Raw genomic sequence first — 16,201 nt, forward strand, 5'->3', positions numbered from 1 at the left:
ATATGCAACACAACATACACATTTGTACATTACACAAACAAACAAGTTACGTGGGTTGCATATACTTTAAAATAAGAATTTAGCAAAAAATAGTTGCATTGGATAATTATGCGCCTAGGAATATGCAACACAACATACACATTTTTACCATACATTAAAAACAAGGTAATTTGGTTGCATACAAGTTAAAATATTGCCTTTCCTCTAAAAAATAAGATACTTTAAACATTCTGCTTGAGATTATAATTTATTCCACGGTGAATAACTCCTGAGTGTTCCGAGGAAGTTTTTAAAAAGTCGCTCATAATTCACTTGTAAATTACATTAAATTACAAGGATAATTCACTTGAATTTTCTACCTTAAAACTTCATCATAGCGGATGAAAAAATAATAGGCGACTAATTGCTAACAAAGTCTTGTATAAATATAAAACTCATTTGTTAAAATGGTTAAATAAAAACTGTATAAATAACTGGTTATTAGCTGTTTTTGCAAGGTTATGTTACACACATTTTGATTTAATTTTTTGTTGGCCTTGTCGGCCATGCGGGCCGTTATTGCCACCGATGCGCGAACGTAACATTCGTTGGATTCGTTGATGCTCGCTCAGACGCGTCGTCCTTTTTTGCGTTTTTGTCGCACGTCCATTGTGAGACGCGCAGATGCGATGCCGCGCTCGACTGCTCGTTGAATTCGCGCGATGCTTGTTCGAGCCGAAAAACAGCCCACTGCTGCCGTTTTTTTTACAATCGCATCGGGGCCCATCCATTTCGCAATGAAACACTCAAAAACGTGTTTACCAAACAGATGTTAAGTGTACATTTTTTGTGAGGGTTGTAGGTGGTTTGTTGTATTGTGTTATTTTCTGTTTTTTACGTTGGAAATGTATTGATGGGTTAGTGTGGTTTGCATCGATTTATCGCGGCTCGTATAAATCACGGAACGGCACATTATCGCTGGTAAATATTTAACAAGGGTCTATTGACTTGTTTTTGTTGTGCGGATAAAGTTAAATCTTGATTTGAGAAGCAATAAAGTCAAATTACGGTGATAAATTGATAGTAAAAGCATTGTTTTTTGGTTTTATTTCATCAGTGTAGTGATTTTTTCGTTGAAACTAAAATTCAAATCTTCACACTATGTTACTGGTAATATTGACCTTGAATCACGTCGTACACACACGAACTCACCCGAAGCAACAACAAACATGACAGAGCGTAATGTTGTGCAGTGTTGGTGCAGTTAGTCGAAAAAAGTGATTTTCATCAAGAAAACAACATAAAACCAAGCAGCGGGCGTTCAAATTGTAAGTACGCATCTTATACAACTCTATTTATGCGTTATGTATACTAATAACTATTTAAACCAAAGTTTAATCAAAGTGTGTTTGCGTTTGAACACTGTAACGAATCTAACGTAACCTGCAGATTACTCTGCTGTATGTTTGGTTGCATAACGCGCGGAGAAATGCACAACTTCTCCAATGTAATCGATCAATTATCGTGCAATTGAAAACGGGAAACGATGCAATTGCCAATTGATGATGGCAAAGCAAGTGAAGCAGGTGCGAATAAATGAGAATTTGCGCGGCGTTGCGTTGCGTCGCGTCGTCATTTGATATGCGACCAGATTGCGCCAGATTGCCCGCCATGAATAAAAGATGTAAAGGGCACAGACAATTGTTCACAAGTGCAAAGAAGTCAAAGTGCCACCATCACTTTCAGAAAATTTCTTTTATATAAATTCAAAGAAGATTACCATAATCAATATTTACATAATTATATAAAATCTTTTTTTTAAATTTCTGTTTGTTGTTGTTTGGTGATGAAACCATAATTAATTGCGTATTTGTATTTAGCACTAGCGCCAAACGTCGTCTGTCATCGTGGTAATAACTTGCGTGCATGCTGGCGAGTTGCCGGACCACAAGTGCTGTGGCTTGATTGAATGCGGTTTCATTTACCATAGAAATCAAATGCCAAAGTGTCCTACAACACAGACGCAGGCTAATAAAACTCATCTAACCTAACCTTAGCTAACCTACAAAGTAATAATTTAAATTTAACCTTAAAAAATGAACATTTGAGTAAAACTCGACCCAATTACAGACGAATCCACCATATCGTGACTAAAACCCGTGATTAAAGTACATTAGTCACGGCTTTGTCCGTTTGTGTATAAAATACCACTTTTTGTGTTTCTAAACTGTGAAAATGGCTTTAAAAATGAAGATAGAAAATTTTTGCAACACCTTGTATAAATTATAAATAGTTTACTATGCTCTAATTAGGGTATATCTCAAGGCCATGGACTTAGAGTAAAAGTTGACACAATTGTAGACGAATCTACCACCTCGTGACTAAAACCCGTGACTACTTTAGTCACGTCCTTGACCGTTCGTGTTTAAAATACCACTTTTTATATCTCAAAACCGTGGAAAAACTGATTTGAAAGTTGAAAAATTCCAACACTCTGTATAAATTATAAATAGTTTACTATTACCCTATTTAGGGTATATCTCAAGGCGATAGGCCTTATCTAGTGCAACAGTTTGCTCCAGAGAAAGTGTAAAATGATGATGAAAAGTAGCGCTCACCCCATCGCCCAGCACACCCTTGAATATCAAGGATAATAAAGACGCACGCCGACCGTGTTTCCATGCCTCGCTACTTCCTTCTGGATGCTCTGGCAGAGTGTGTCCAGAGTGAGTAGAGTGAGTAGAGACCCAGTAGAAAATCTTTTAAAAAAATCTCCCCGGAGAGCAGATGGAACGACACCTCGGGGAAATATCCGTCTTATCCACTCTCCGACAATCACGTCCGTTCGCCAAGCCGCATATTCCTTAATTCGCCGGCGCGCCAATGAATACATTAAATTTCTATTCGATATGCCCGACATTATGAGAAATGGAGATGGAGCTGGTGCATGCACATAGGGTTTAGTCAGAGGTTGAGGTAAACTTGTGTTTGAGTTTCTCGACTACTCATAGTTTATGTGTGTTTTAGTCGTACTAAGATTTTCATCTTGTTTAATGCCATATAACCTATGATATTATTTTATTTTGAGGAAAATATTTACATTTTGTTGTTTTGCTTGTATGAAAAGGTTTTATTTGGATTATAATTGCAAAGATGAGATAATCTTGTGTTTGAGTAGTTCTCAAGTAAGTGCACTATGCAGATCATATCTTTAAAGCTCTTGCATAGTCATGAACTTCATTAGAAGTGCTAAAGTAGCTTGCAACTTGCAAAATATTTAAATTTAGCCACTAAATTGATTTTTATAACTAATTACGTGAATATATGCAACTAAAAATACATTCTAACGCATATAAATGTGATTTTGTGTTTTTTTGTTTGTTTGTGACGATTTCAAACAAAAACCACTTAACCGATTATGATAAATTTTGGCACAGAGATTGTTTGGGCTAAGGAAAAGACAATAAACTACTTTTTGTTGCAAAATTATAACATACAGGGTGATTAATAAGGGATGAAAGTTTATATGGTGATTTATATATAGTTATAGTTATATAATTCAAACATAGGTGGCAGTTTTCTGCTTTATTAGCTTCTTTTTTCTTATTTTTAAAATTAAAATATAGAAAATAATTAATATGGCTTCATTTTATTAAAATTTTTACGAGTTCAAAGTCATAAATATATATTGATCATAGATGTAATAATACTCGTATATCATTTTTTTAACCGTCGTATTTCAGTGCGTTATCGCCCGCTGCACTCGTAGCAGCCATTTTTATTTCGTTATTTTAACATTACATTTTTATGTTTATCGCTTTCTTGTCACATAAAAATTATAAGCTCACACCGAATTTATTTGTATATACGTGCGGACGTATACGATGGTGTCAATAAAGTTAATAATAATTTCTCAAGTTTTTAAATCGTCGCTTTGAAGACGAAAAAGTGATGGATGTTGGCATGTGGATATATCGTATAAAATACTAGCGTTAGCTTTGACAGCTTCGTAGCGTCGTATTTCTTCGAGTGCGAGCACACGCGCTGATATACACAGCCAATAACGATATTTAAAGGACAACTTATGTGCGTATAATACAAATCGATCACATCCACAAATGGGTTTTTCACTGGATTTGTGGAGCGTGTGGCAGCGACGAGACTCGCTGCCTGGCGGTTTACTGTGAATAACTTTCAGACGATTTCACTGCTGTTTGCTGAGTGTTGCAGACGAGTGGAGAAATGAAGGTAATAATGTTATGTATGTAGATGTGTGTGAAAGAAAATTTTATTCAATCGTGATTTATTTTTATTTTTATTTATTTACGTGTTTTGCGTCAAAAACTGTTTGAAATCGTGTTTGGTGCGTTCGAAGACGAAGAAAAAATGATAGAAAAAAATGTATGCAACCAATATGACATATGTATAATTTACTTGTCACATTTGTTGCATATATTAAAGGTTTTATATTTATAGGTTAATAAATTAACTGTGCATTTAACTAATGCAATCTATGCTAGTATATTGTTTATTGTTTATTGGAAAATGCGTTATTAATGCTTAGCATATTCTCGGTTCGCTCGGGTCGGTGTTGTTACACAATAGATGCGACAAGTGAATAAATAGTTTAATAGCAGTATCATGGGGTTTCTAGCGGTAAATCCAATAATTATGTTTCAATTATAGGTTATATTTTTTAAGCTGGTTGTAAAATTAATTTTTATTGATTTTTGCCCGCGACTTCATCCCGGTAGTGTTTAATAAAAATGTAATTCGCAATTTTATTTTAAAGAAATTAATTATATAAAGAATTGCTTATAATGCACTTCAGCGCGCCATCTCGGATTCAATTATTTAACTATAACTATGATTGAATCTCAATGCCAACTTTTATCTTATAGAAAAAGGCTGTCTTTAAAATTTTCTCGGATAATTATTCAAATTTTTCTCGCCGTAAAAACCATCATTGGACTTTAACGAACATTTAAAAAAAGAAATGTCCAAATTGGTCGAGGCGTTGTTCAGTTATGCGCTTACTAACAGATTTTACGATTCATTTTCATATTATAGATTCATCAAAATTGGTTTAGTGGTTTTACCTTGAAACGAGTACAAACATACTTTTTGTTGCATTTTTGATGCAAATATAAGCCATACTGTAATATTCTTTAATATTTATTATTAAAACTTAAATTTGAAATTTTAAAACTTTGTAACTTTATATAAAGTATAAGATATGTAGTTGTCCTCTAGAAAATGACAAGAAATTAGTTTCGAAGTGTCCGACCAAGTTCATACCAAGAGACTAGTTTAAACTTTCTCCACTTTCAATGCTTCAATGAACTCTATTAGGGATTATCCTCCGCGAGGAGTAAATTAACCACGAAGCTCATCATTTCTAATTAGTCTAATTAAACCACCAAATTGCGTAATTGTGCATTTAAATTACGAGAATTATGCTCCGCATTTCGTTTTCTCATCAAACTCAACTTCAGCTTCTTCATTTTAAGTACTTTGCGGAACAATATACGAGTAGGCAACTAACATAACTTTTCTGCTAAAATACTCAAAAGAAAAATGTGTTGCATAATTCATTCCTTTTCTGGCTACTTTTATACGTTTGGTTATTATGTGAAATTGAATTTTGTGCGAGTATATTTACTGCCTGGGCCTGGACTTGCTTTTGGGTCTTTATTTTCCGTTCTTATTGAACTTCGGTGAGCGGCGTTTTGGAAATTGAAATAGTAAAAGTTCAAAGTGCCCGTATCGGCGCGCAATGAGAGCCACGCACACATAACCTTTTCTTTTGTTTTCCTTTGTCAACGTGCAATCGGTGGCGTCGGTTGGATTTTCGACCGGCATCCAAATGAACAAAGCGTCTTATGTTCCTGTTCCACATCGGCCGCTTTTTGTGCTTTCCAATATTTGCTTTATTAAAAATCGCTTTGTACTCAACTAAAACTCAACATCAAAAGACGTCATCAGGTTCATTCAGATTACGAACGAAATAGTATGCAACCAATATTACTGACCAGCTTTTTTCAACGACTTCATCCCGGTAGTGTTTAATAAATATGTAATTTGTTTTTATTCTCTTGTTCTATGATTGAATCTCAATACCAACTTTTATTTTATAGAAAGCGGCTGTTATTAGGGTTTTCCCGGCAATTATTCGAATTTTTCTCGCTTTAAGAACCATCATTGGGCTTTAACGAACATTTAAAAAAAGAATTGGGCAAATTGTTCTAGGCGTTGTTGAGTTATACGCTTACCAACAGATTTTGCGATTCATTTTTATATTATAGAAGATAGGTAATATTTCTGTGATGTGTTAGCGAAATGCGTAACGTAGGCAACCAACAACACAACATACATTACATTATTTTTCCCGCGCAAGACCGGCGCACTGCGTGCGCCCGGTGCAGTAGCTAAGTACAAGCAGAGCGCAGCAGACGCAGATTAAGAGACGCCTTATTCAATAAACGCTATTCAACATTCTTTTTACAATTACAAGTGCTCATTGTTTCATGCTTATCTTTTATCACCTGCCCTCACAAGTGCCACACCTAACATCTCAGAAGTGGGATGAACAGGTAAGACGTGAGACTTGAGCATTATTGAGAGCATCCTGCGCGAGGCAGCCTAGTTTTTTCCGCGCCAACGGAAATCTTGAGGTTAGAACACGTGCCGAAGGGGCACAACGGAACGCACGAGTAACGGCCAACGTCCCGGCCAACGACGATTCGCGCGAGTATCCCCGAGAAGCCGAAAGACGTTCTACATCCACGATGGGCGATGATGGAAACGAAGCTGGTGCGTCGCAACAACCGATGCCACCACAACCTGGCACGGACGCCGCCACCCTGGCCGGCGTGATGCAAATGTTCAATACGTTAATGCAGTCGATGGCAATGGCGCAGCGCCCATCGCCACCGGCCACCACCTACCATAGTGCACCGGGTGCACAGTCCGGACTTACGACGTTCGACGCGAAGAAGAGTGCCTCAGAGTGGTTGGCATCGCTACGCCGCCAATGCCAACTACATCAGTGGAACGACGCGTACGCGCTAGAGGTTGTGCGAACGCATCTCGCTGGAGGACCCGCCGTATGGTTCCAGGATCTGCAGGGCGTGCACACGTTAGTCGATTTTGAAGCCGCCTTCACCAACACCTTCATCCAACAAGACAGTTTTGCTACTCGTTGGAAGCGGATGGAAAGTTATGTACAATCCAAAGACCTTGATATTACTGATTACTTTTACAACAAACTTCATTTATGTGCAGGGTTGGAATTGAGCCTGGAGGAGAAGAAGGAACAACTGCTTATTGGGTTGTATGATAAGCAGCTGTGCACAGCCATGATGGCACAACGTCACGCCGACACCAACAGCCTGTACCATGACTTGCTGAATTATTTGCGTGTGCACAAGGCTCGTGAGGAGCGCTTGTTTCCTTCTCCCAGGAGTCAATCAACCCATGCACCACGTGTGATGGATTCCTATGGTGCGCCCATGAAGAAACCATCAGAAGTAGGGCGGTCCGCAACCCCAGCACCGCCACAGCCGACTACAAGTCGAGTCATGAAATGCTTCAACTGCAACAAGGAGGGACACCTCGCCAGAGATTGCCCTATCCCACCAAAACCACGCGGACTATCCAAGCCCGAAACCCGTCCAGCGGAGACAGCCGCAAAGAGTAATGGACAAGTAAAGATCATTACTTCGCAAGACAATGATGGTGTGCTCAAATACTTGAAGCCAATCACATGCAACGGAATGGCGTTCCAGAGCTTGATTGATCCAGGAAGTTCGGAGTGCACCCTGAAGGCGTCGCAAGCCATCGCCGCAGGCTTTACCATTCAGCGCAAGGAGACCTTGCTGAAGGCATTTGGTCCCGCAAACCATGTTGTCAAATCTCCCGGATTTGTCACGGCGGATGTTGCCATCGATGGTGTGGTTCTCTCAGAAATAGTCTTTAGCATCGTTCCGGACGACGTTCAGAGCGTGGACGCCATCATCGGTCGACCATTCACCGAGAACCCGTCTATCGTCTACATGCGCATTGATGACGACCTGATATTTACGTACCGTAGTGATGATCCGTTCTCTGCTTTGGAAGTCGAGGCGAAGAAGCGCGCGTCAAATCGAGTGACGACGGAAGCGAACATTCCACCACGTTCCGTAAACCTGGTAGAGGTTGTCTCAGGTACGGAAACGCATGCTTTTCCACTGATCAATTGGGCTGTTGAGCCCACTCATGTATCTCAGAACACGAGTCTGTTTCGGGGTGAGGTACTGAATTTGGAGCAAGCTGAGCCCCGCCAGCAACCCATTCCACTCGAGGTCATCAACGTGGACGACAATTTGGATACGGACACAGTGAACGAGCTGCATGGCCTCCTCAACGAGTTCCGCGATACCATTGCGATCGATTCCTCCGAGTTAGGATGCACAACGGTCCTACAAATGGACATCACCGAGGTGCCGGGCAGTCAACCCGTGCGCCAGAAGCCTTACAGATGTAGTGCCGATGAGCGCGAGGCGCTCAACACCATCATCAACGAATACCTGTACTGTTGGTGAAGAAGAAGACTGGGGAGTACCGAATGGTTGTCGACTATCGACGGTTGAACAACCAGACCGAACCATTGCCATTTCCGCTGCCCGACATGGATGAACATCTGACACAGATTCGCGATGCAAGGTACTTCACGACACTTGATTTGGCTCATGGTTACCTCCAGGTACCATTGTCGGAAGAAGCACGCAGAAAGACAGCTTTTATTACTCCGGACCAAACGGGTGAGTTTACCAGAATGGTATTTGGCTTGACCAATGCCCCTCGTACTTCTCAAAACTAATGCAAAGGTTTTGGGACCTCTCCGTAATGACACGGTGATGTACTACCTTGACGACATCCTCATACCTGCGCGTGATTGGAAGGACATGCGAGTCAGGTTAACCAAGACCCTGATGGCGTTGAGAGGTGCCGGATTAACGCTGAGGATCGAAAAATGCTACTTCATGCAGGAGCGTGTGGAGTATTTGGGGTTCATTCTGAGTGCCGATGGCATAGAGCCTGGCCCCGCAAAACTACGAGCGATCTCGGAGTATCCTGCGCCTACAGATATCCACCAGCTACGGCGTTTCCTGGGAATGGCTAGTTTCTTTCGCCGTTTTATAGCCAATTTTGGTTCCAGGGCCGCCATTTTGAACAAATTACGACGTTGCAGGAGAAGAAGTTCCGGCAAGTGGAAGCGCCACTGCCGAGGTGAAAACGTAAGGAAGAGCTCACGAGTCACAAAGGTTCCAGCCCGCTTCGCAGCATACACACTCGAGGACGAGTGAGAGTCAGGACGGTCGAGTGTTAGCGAAATGCGTAACGTAGGCAACCAACAACACAACATACATTACATTATTTTTCCCGCGCAAGACCGGCGCACTGCGTGCGCCCGGTGCAGTAGCTAAGTACAAGCAGAGCGCAGCAGACGCAGATTAAGAGACGCCTTATTCAATAAACGCTATTCAACATTCTTTTTACAATTACAAGTGCTCATTGTTTCATGCTTATCTTTTATCACCTGCCCTCACAAGTGCCACACCTAACAGATGCGTGATTTGAAATGATTACGCGTGTGGAAGATGCAAACGAATTAGGTCAATTACTTGACGGTGAATCTGTTTATCATTCTAATCTGCGTCGAGTCGATGGCGGATTTCAAACAATTAATTAGTGAAATATAATCGAATGACATCGGCAAATCCTTGTAGGCTGCGTGAGAGGCCGTAAAGCTATTGAATTTGCACGCGTATGCAGATTTGCGTGGAATTTGCACAATATGATGCAAATTCGCGTCAATTCGGACGTGTTCTACGGAGAATCATAGACTGCATCAGGACGTAATTCACGAGCACGGGATATGATGAATTTATTGGGCGTATTAATTTTGAAATTGTTATTTGTTGCGTTGTCAGTGGATAACACAATATATACAACCAATATTACATTAGATTAGATTACAATGCTAATATTGTAAATGGTAATGAGAGTATGTTTGTTTGTTGCACTTTCATGCAAAAACCGCTGAAGCAATTTTGTTAAAATTTGGTATGGAAATATTTTAGACTGAGGAGAAGCAAATAGGCTACTTTTTGTTGCAAAAATATAACATACCGAGTGTAAAATAAGGGATGAAAATTGATATGAAGATTTATTTATAGTTTTAGTTGAATAATTTATATCTATATGGCGTTACAGGGCAATATTAGAATTTCTCATATTTTTAAAATTAAAATTTAGAATCTTTTTTACAAATTTGGCTCATAATTACAAATTACAATTATTTGGATATTATTAGAAGAATAAAAAAAACATAAAAGTCATTTATTTTATGTTAATATTAGCAAAACTGACGTTTATGCTTCAGAGGACAATAAAAACAAATATTTTATGCCAAAAAACTCATTTTTCCTTTTAAAATATTAAATTATTTTGTGGCAATGCATAAAATTGCATTTCCTAAGCCGATGCCCCAAAAATATATTTAATATTATAAGAATTATGGCATTTAAAAGCATTACTTATACTTTGTTTTCCCTAAATCCCACAATATTCTAAATCCTGCCAAGCCACAAATAAAATATTCTCTCAATTTTGCTAAAATTTAAAGACCTAATCTAAGCTCTGGTTGTTTCTTTCTCTCTCTGTGTGTATGTGTGTTTTAAACGTCTGTAGGTACTTTTCTTACTCTTGGTCCTAATGCAAATTTGGCATAAAAGTGATGCGGGCCTTTGATATTTTCGTTTTTGGCTCTTTTTTCCATTTGGAGCGCGCGCAAAAAATATTGATTAAAGAATTTTTATAAAGCGCGCGCGTATTTACCTTCCACTCATGTCGAATGCGGGGCGCGAGCGCGCGCGCTCGAAGCGGAAAAGAATTTCCCGTCAGATGTGTGCGAATAGGTACGGCTCTTGTGTGATGCTGTGGGGGGAAAATGTTCCCTCCGTCGCGCGCTCGAGGAAACCGCGATAATACTCCGGACTCATTGAATTATACAACGTGAGCGGACGCATATCGCTCGGAAAATTCGACGTAGACGATGAATCTGCGGCGCGTTTTTGAGAGTCGAGTATTTGCCGGATCATTGGATCGCCGCGGAAAATGTACACAGGCTTTTATTGTTAGGGGGCTGACAGACTGAGTGGCAAATTATCATCAAGAGGAATAAGAATAGTAGTTTATTGTCGAGGAAGTAAAATGGAAAAAAATATGATGTTATTATTTATTAAAAAGAAATTTAAACAGGAAAAAAGTAGTAAAATTTTGTTTTTCCAATTTCTGTTCGTTTGAAATGCATTTTTATGAATTTTTTTTAACAATATAAACATTTATAAACGTTTTACTGTATTTAAAAAAAATGAACCAAAAGACACTATTTATATATATAGCAGAATTTTGTTAGTTACAACATTTATAACTCAACAACAGCTGGACAGATTTAGATGATTTAATATTTTTTGGATTTGTCTTCACCCTGAAGAACGGAGTAACTTTTAAAATGCTAAAAATTCAAAGAGAATTAAATATAAATGACAATAACCTTGCTTTGAGTTACGGTACAAGAAGCGAACATACCTACCCCTACATATTTCATGTTTCCCAACACAACAATTTCAAAATTTAATAATCTCGTAAATTGTACCTCAACATTATAAATATAATTATAAGTGCTCGGTACTTAAATGTTCATCAGCGACCGACAGATGCTGAAACTCGATCAGCTTCAGCTTTCCCTGTAACTTCGATAATCGCAGCATCATCCCAGAGTATATCCATCGATAGTTTGATGACTATCGACCAGTCTACCCTTTCGGCTCCTCGCTAAAAAGGAGTGCTTATCGGTTAGTTACCTCGACGACCCCTTAATATAACGCTGACCTAATTGCGATCGCAGCGCGTCAAACCGATACACCGCGCCGCGACTAGGTGGTGTGCGGGTGTTCGTTTTCGTCGGCACTAACAACCGATCCCGCCGGAGACACGTCCACGGGAGGGTATAATTTACGCTGGCCCGCAAACACGCTCTAATTTTATATCATCCATTGACGAACGAATTGAGAAACGAATGGCTGGAAAAGGGATCTTGTGGTTGATGGATTTGCATAGATCTTTAGATTCAATTCTAACTGCTAATCATTAATAGGAATTGACAGATTGACAGGTGGGGATGGTTTAGAAATAGTAATGTTGGTGTTTAGAATAATGAATCTTTTTTAATGAAAATTTGTTGGGAAATATATGAAATGTTAGTTTAGTTGGTAAAATGTTACTGTTTCGTTGAATATTTTTAAATTTGCGGTTAAAATTTTGGTTAAATTTAACGCTAAATAAACTTAATTCCTAAAAACAAAATTCAATTTAAACAAAATACAAAGTAAAATATTAAATCTGATGTCAGAGTTGAGTTTTTCATTGATTTTTTTGTTTTAATTTATTAAAATAACTTTTGTTTCATCAAATAAATATATATAATTTTAGTTTATAGTATAAACTAACATTTATATTACATAGTGTTCATTACTTGTACCGTAACTCAAACATGAATATGATTTGCGAACAAATTTGCAACATTTGTAGCAATTTAAGATACAACATATTAAATAGAAATTCACAGAGCATAGCGCAGAAGCACAAGCGTAATTCTATTAAAACGTACATATATGGTTTAATGAGTACTACTTCATGTGAATATTTTGTTGGTATCATAACTGCAAATTGCACTAATTAATTAAATAAACTACAATTTAACAGTAAAAACCATATTTGACCGAAGTTTCAAATAAAAACTTTGTTTTTCTACACATTAACTTCACAACTTCATAAATCTCCAAAAAAATACAAAATTATTTTGTTATTTATTTATATAAACAGGAAATGTTTTATTTAAATGTGGAAAAATGTAATTATGCGGTACTTGAACTTGATATGTGTACATTCAATTTAAGCCGCGCGTAATAAAACACAACACTCTTAAACCTCATATTTAAACATAATTAATTAAATCTTATTTGCTTGGATGAGAACGAAATGCGCGCGGAATGTGCGCTTTCATGCATGAGCGAGCCACATGAAATGCGATTTGCTTTGCATCTGTATTCACATTCGTATATTTGCATTTTAATTACTTCAAATACCGGAAAGACGAAAGCAGAAGCAAAAAAACGTTTTTTTAATTATATTTACTCATCATTTTTAGTAAAACGTCTTTTTCTTTCATTTAAAAATTAAAAAAAGTATAAAAGTTAATTTTAACAAATTAATAATTTTTATGTTTTTGCCCGCGACTTTGTTCCAGTAGTGTTTAATAAAAACGTAATTCGTTTTTACTCTCTTGTTCTAGACTAAAGAAATTAATTATATAAAGAATTGTTAATAATGCACTTCAGCGCGCCATCTCGGATTTAACCATTTAACTATAACTATGATTGAATCTCAATGTCAACTTTTCCTACAGAAAAGAGTTGTTTTTAGTGTTTTCCCGGCAATTATTTGAATTTTTCTTGCCGTAAAAACCATCCTTGGACTTTAACAAACATTAAAAAAAAGAATTGGCCAAATTAGTCCAGGCGTTGTTGAGTTATGCGCTTACCAACAGATTTTGCAATTCATTTAAATACTATAGATATGCAACAAACATTACAAAGTTTCATATTTGACTAGAGCTAAAATATTGAAATATTGGATTCGATAGAGTTCACCGAAGAATAAACTCCAGGTGTTTAATGATTAAGTGGCACAATGTAGCGTCGGTTGCGGTTGTCGCTGGCAAACTTTAGTTTTAGTTTTCGCCGAATCAGGATCAGAAGCCGGCAGTAAAAAACGCGCGATTGATAAAGAAGCGCTCCGGTCGCCCCGCGGGGGGAATGTCTCAGTGTAAAACCGAAAGCTTCACGAGCACGTTATTAATCCCCAAAGGGCGGGCAATTATTTGCTCAGTGGCGTAGAAACCAGGATGGGTGTGTGTCCTGAAATAGATTAGTCAATACACTGTTACACTGTTTATTGATTAACGGCGCGCGTCCGACACGTCGCTTATTAAACTATTTACTTAAGTGTACCGGAAAGGTATCCACATTCCCGCTCAAACAAATAGGATTTGGATTGCATTTAATTGCTTTGTTATACGAGTAGGCAACCAAAACATCATCTAATATTATATGTAACATTGAAAGCAAGTATGTTTGGTTGCCTATAATAAAAACATTTATTAAAGAATTTATTATTATTTAATTGAAATCTAATCATTTTAGTTGCTTATATACCTACACATAGAATTCTTTTTCCCTTGGGAAATTGTTGCCACTTCCAAGGTCACACCACACCACACCGTGTTATTACTTATTACTTTAGCGCTTCCGTTTTGTCGTGTCTTTGTCGCGTCGCTGCCGCAACGACATCAAAAGTTAATTTATTATTAATAACTCAAAACGAGCACTCTTTTGATTAAATTCCCGCACTTAATTATTTTTTCCACCCGGTAAAATTCGCTACCGTCAGAATAAATAACCTCCAAATTGCGGCTGCGTAAACTACTCTCCGGCGTGCAATCAACATGGCTCAAATTCAAACTCGTAAGTTTGTTCAGTTAATTTAAGCCGGGAGTGACTCTCGTGTGGTTGAGAATTTTGCACACAGACATAAACATAGTGAGAAGGCAAAATCAGGCCGAAATAAAGGCATTGTGCTGTTTATTTGCGCTCATCTCGTTTTGATAGCTCACACCAAAACCCCTTGGACCTAACAAGGGTTTGCATGGATGATGCGCAAGTTGTGACGGGACGACACACAAACAGCGGGTGAGAACCGTGAAAACATTATGCGCGTCATATTAGATTACTCCTAATTGGGCGCCTTCGAGCTACTCAAACACATTCAAACACACAAAATTGAACATTCAAGCTTTGAACTACACATGTAAGTTTTTATTACTGCATTTATCGCTGAGTGTCAAGTTTTATTACATTATTAGCATGATTTTATGTTAATGTCTGCACTTTGCTATGATGTGATGTATAGTTGGTTGTCTATATTTATTTTTAAGTTTTTTTAGGAGTAAATATTCAAAGTTAGATTTGTTTTCATAAAAAATGTCTCTTTAAGAAGAAAACAACGTAAAAAAATCTCATTAAACTTTACCTCCAAGATGGCTGATAAATTTCTGGTGCAAAAACCACTCAAGACTAGACTTACCATGCCTCTGAGTGGTCATTTTATAAATTTTAAATGATCGTGCATGCATGGGGGATATTTGCCAAAAGTGTAGCAACATGTCGGCAGGTCGGTTTTGCCCAAATCCAAAATCAATATTCATTCGCTTTCTTGGTGGTGCGCGCTCGGTGGCTAACTTGTTACAGCGGAGAGCAACAGTGCGCAAAGCAACGGGATCGAACGTGTTCGTTTAGTCAAAGTCACCACCGATGCGCGTGCATGCGATGTGAGTGCATTGGCTACATAACCTTGCATGTTGGTGAATAGTCGACATGCACTTGTGTGTAGCGTGTGTTGCTCTTTGACCAAACGATACCAACGCCATCTTGTTGAACTTGTTGTTTTGTGTTTATATAGTAGGATATAGTGGATGGTATGGTGTCATCTTTGTATTGCTCACGAAGTTTGGGTGTGGAGAGTGTCCTGCCCAAAACAGTAATGGGAAGTTTGGTGGGATGTCAGGTGGTTGTAGGAAAGTTTAATATGACAAAAGTTATGCACATGTTGGACGCTTCTTTTTTTTTCTGTTGTTCTTTTCATGGGCGAGAAGGAGTCACGTGTTGCACGGAAAATGGAATTTGTAAAAGTTATGACACTTATTTCATGTAACAGCTGCAGTTTTTAATTTTTTGTTACAAATATAAATAGTGGAATATAGGCAAAGAACAAAAAAGTGCTTTTTGGGTTGTAAAATAGAAAAAATATTGTTTTTTAAATTAAAAAGGTCAAATTTTAGAGAGACTTGTTTTTTTGTTACTAAAACAATAAAAGAAATAACAGCTTTATAGGCAACCAACAATGTTTTCCATCTGTTAAATATTAAAAACATTGTTTTTTAACAGAATAGGTTAATTTTAAGAAGCTTTATGGATTTTTCTTTTCATAAATAACAAAAAAAGTTTGTTTTTCTTCTGTTTTTTATATTTTGGGTAAAAATATGAAATATAAAAAATTA

The 16,201-nt window shown here is 37.8% G+C and overlaps 1 protein-coding gene and 1 long non-coding RNA gene across 2 annotated transcripts in view; one reads left to right on the forward strand and one right to left on the reverse strand.

Annotated features, from left to right (window-relative positions):
- LOC135804203 (dopamine receptor 1-like) overlaps window positions 1–16,201 on the reverse strand; it is a 67,152-nt gene that overhangs the window by 21,092 nt on the left and 29,859 nt on the right. The window lies entirely within an intron of this gene.
- Window positions 1,224–16,201, forward strand: part of LOC135804206 (uncharacterized) — a 53,842-nt gene continuing 38,864 nt past the window's right edge. The window contains exon 1 of the long non-coding RNA XR_010551000.1: window positions 1,224–1,307. This is a non-coding gene — a long non-coding RNA (uncharacterized lncRNA). The remainder of the gene's footprint in view (window positions 1,308–16,201) is intronic.

The sequence above is a fragment of the Atheta coriaria genome, unplaced genomic scaffold, assembly GCF_025399875.1.
Source record: "Atheta coriaria isolate IRGN ID8LTWV9N9 unplaced genomic scaffold, Caltech_Dcor_3.1 hic_scaffold_3_pilon, whole genome shotgun sequence".
NCBI lineage: Eukaryota > Metazoa > Arthropoda > Insecta > Coleoptera > Staphylinidae > Dalotia > Dalotia coriaria.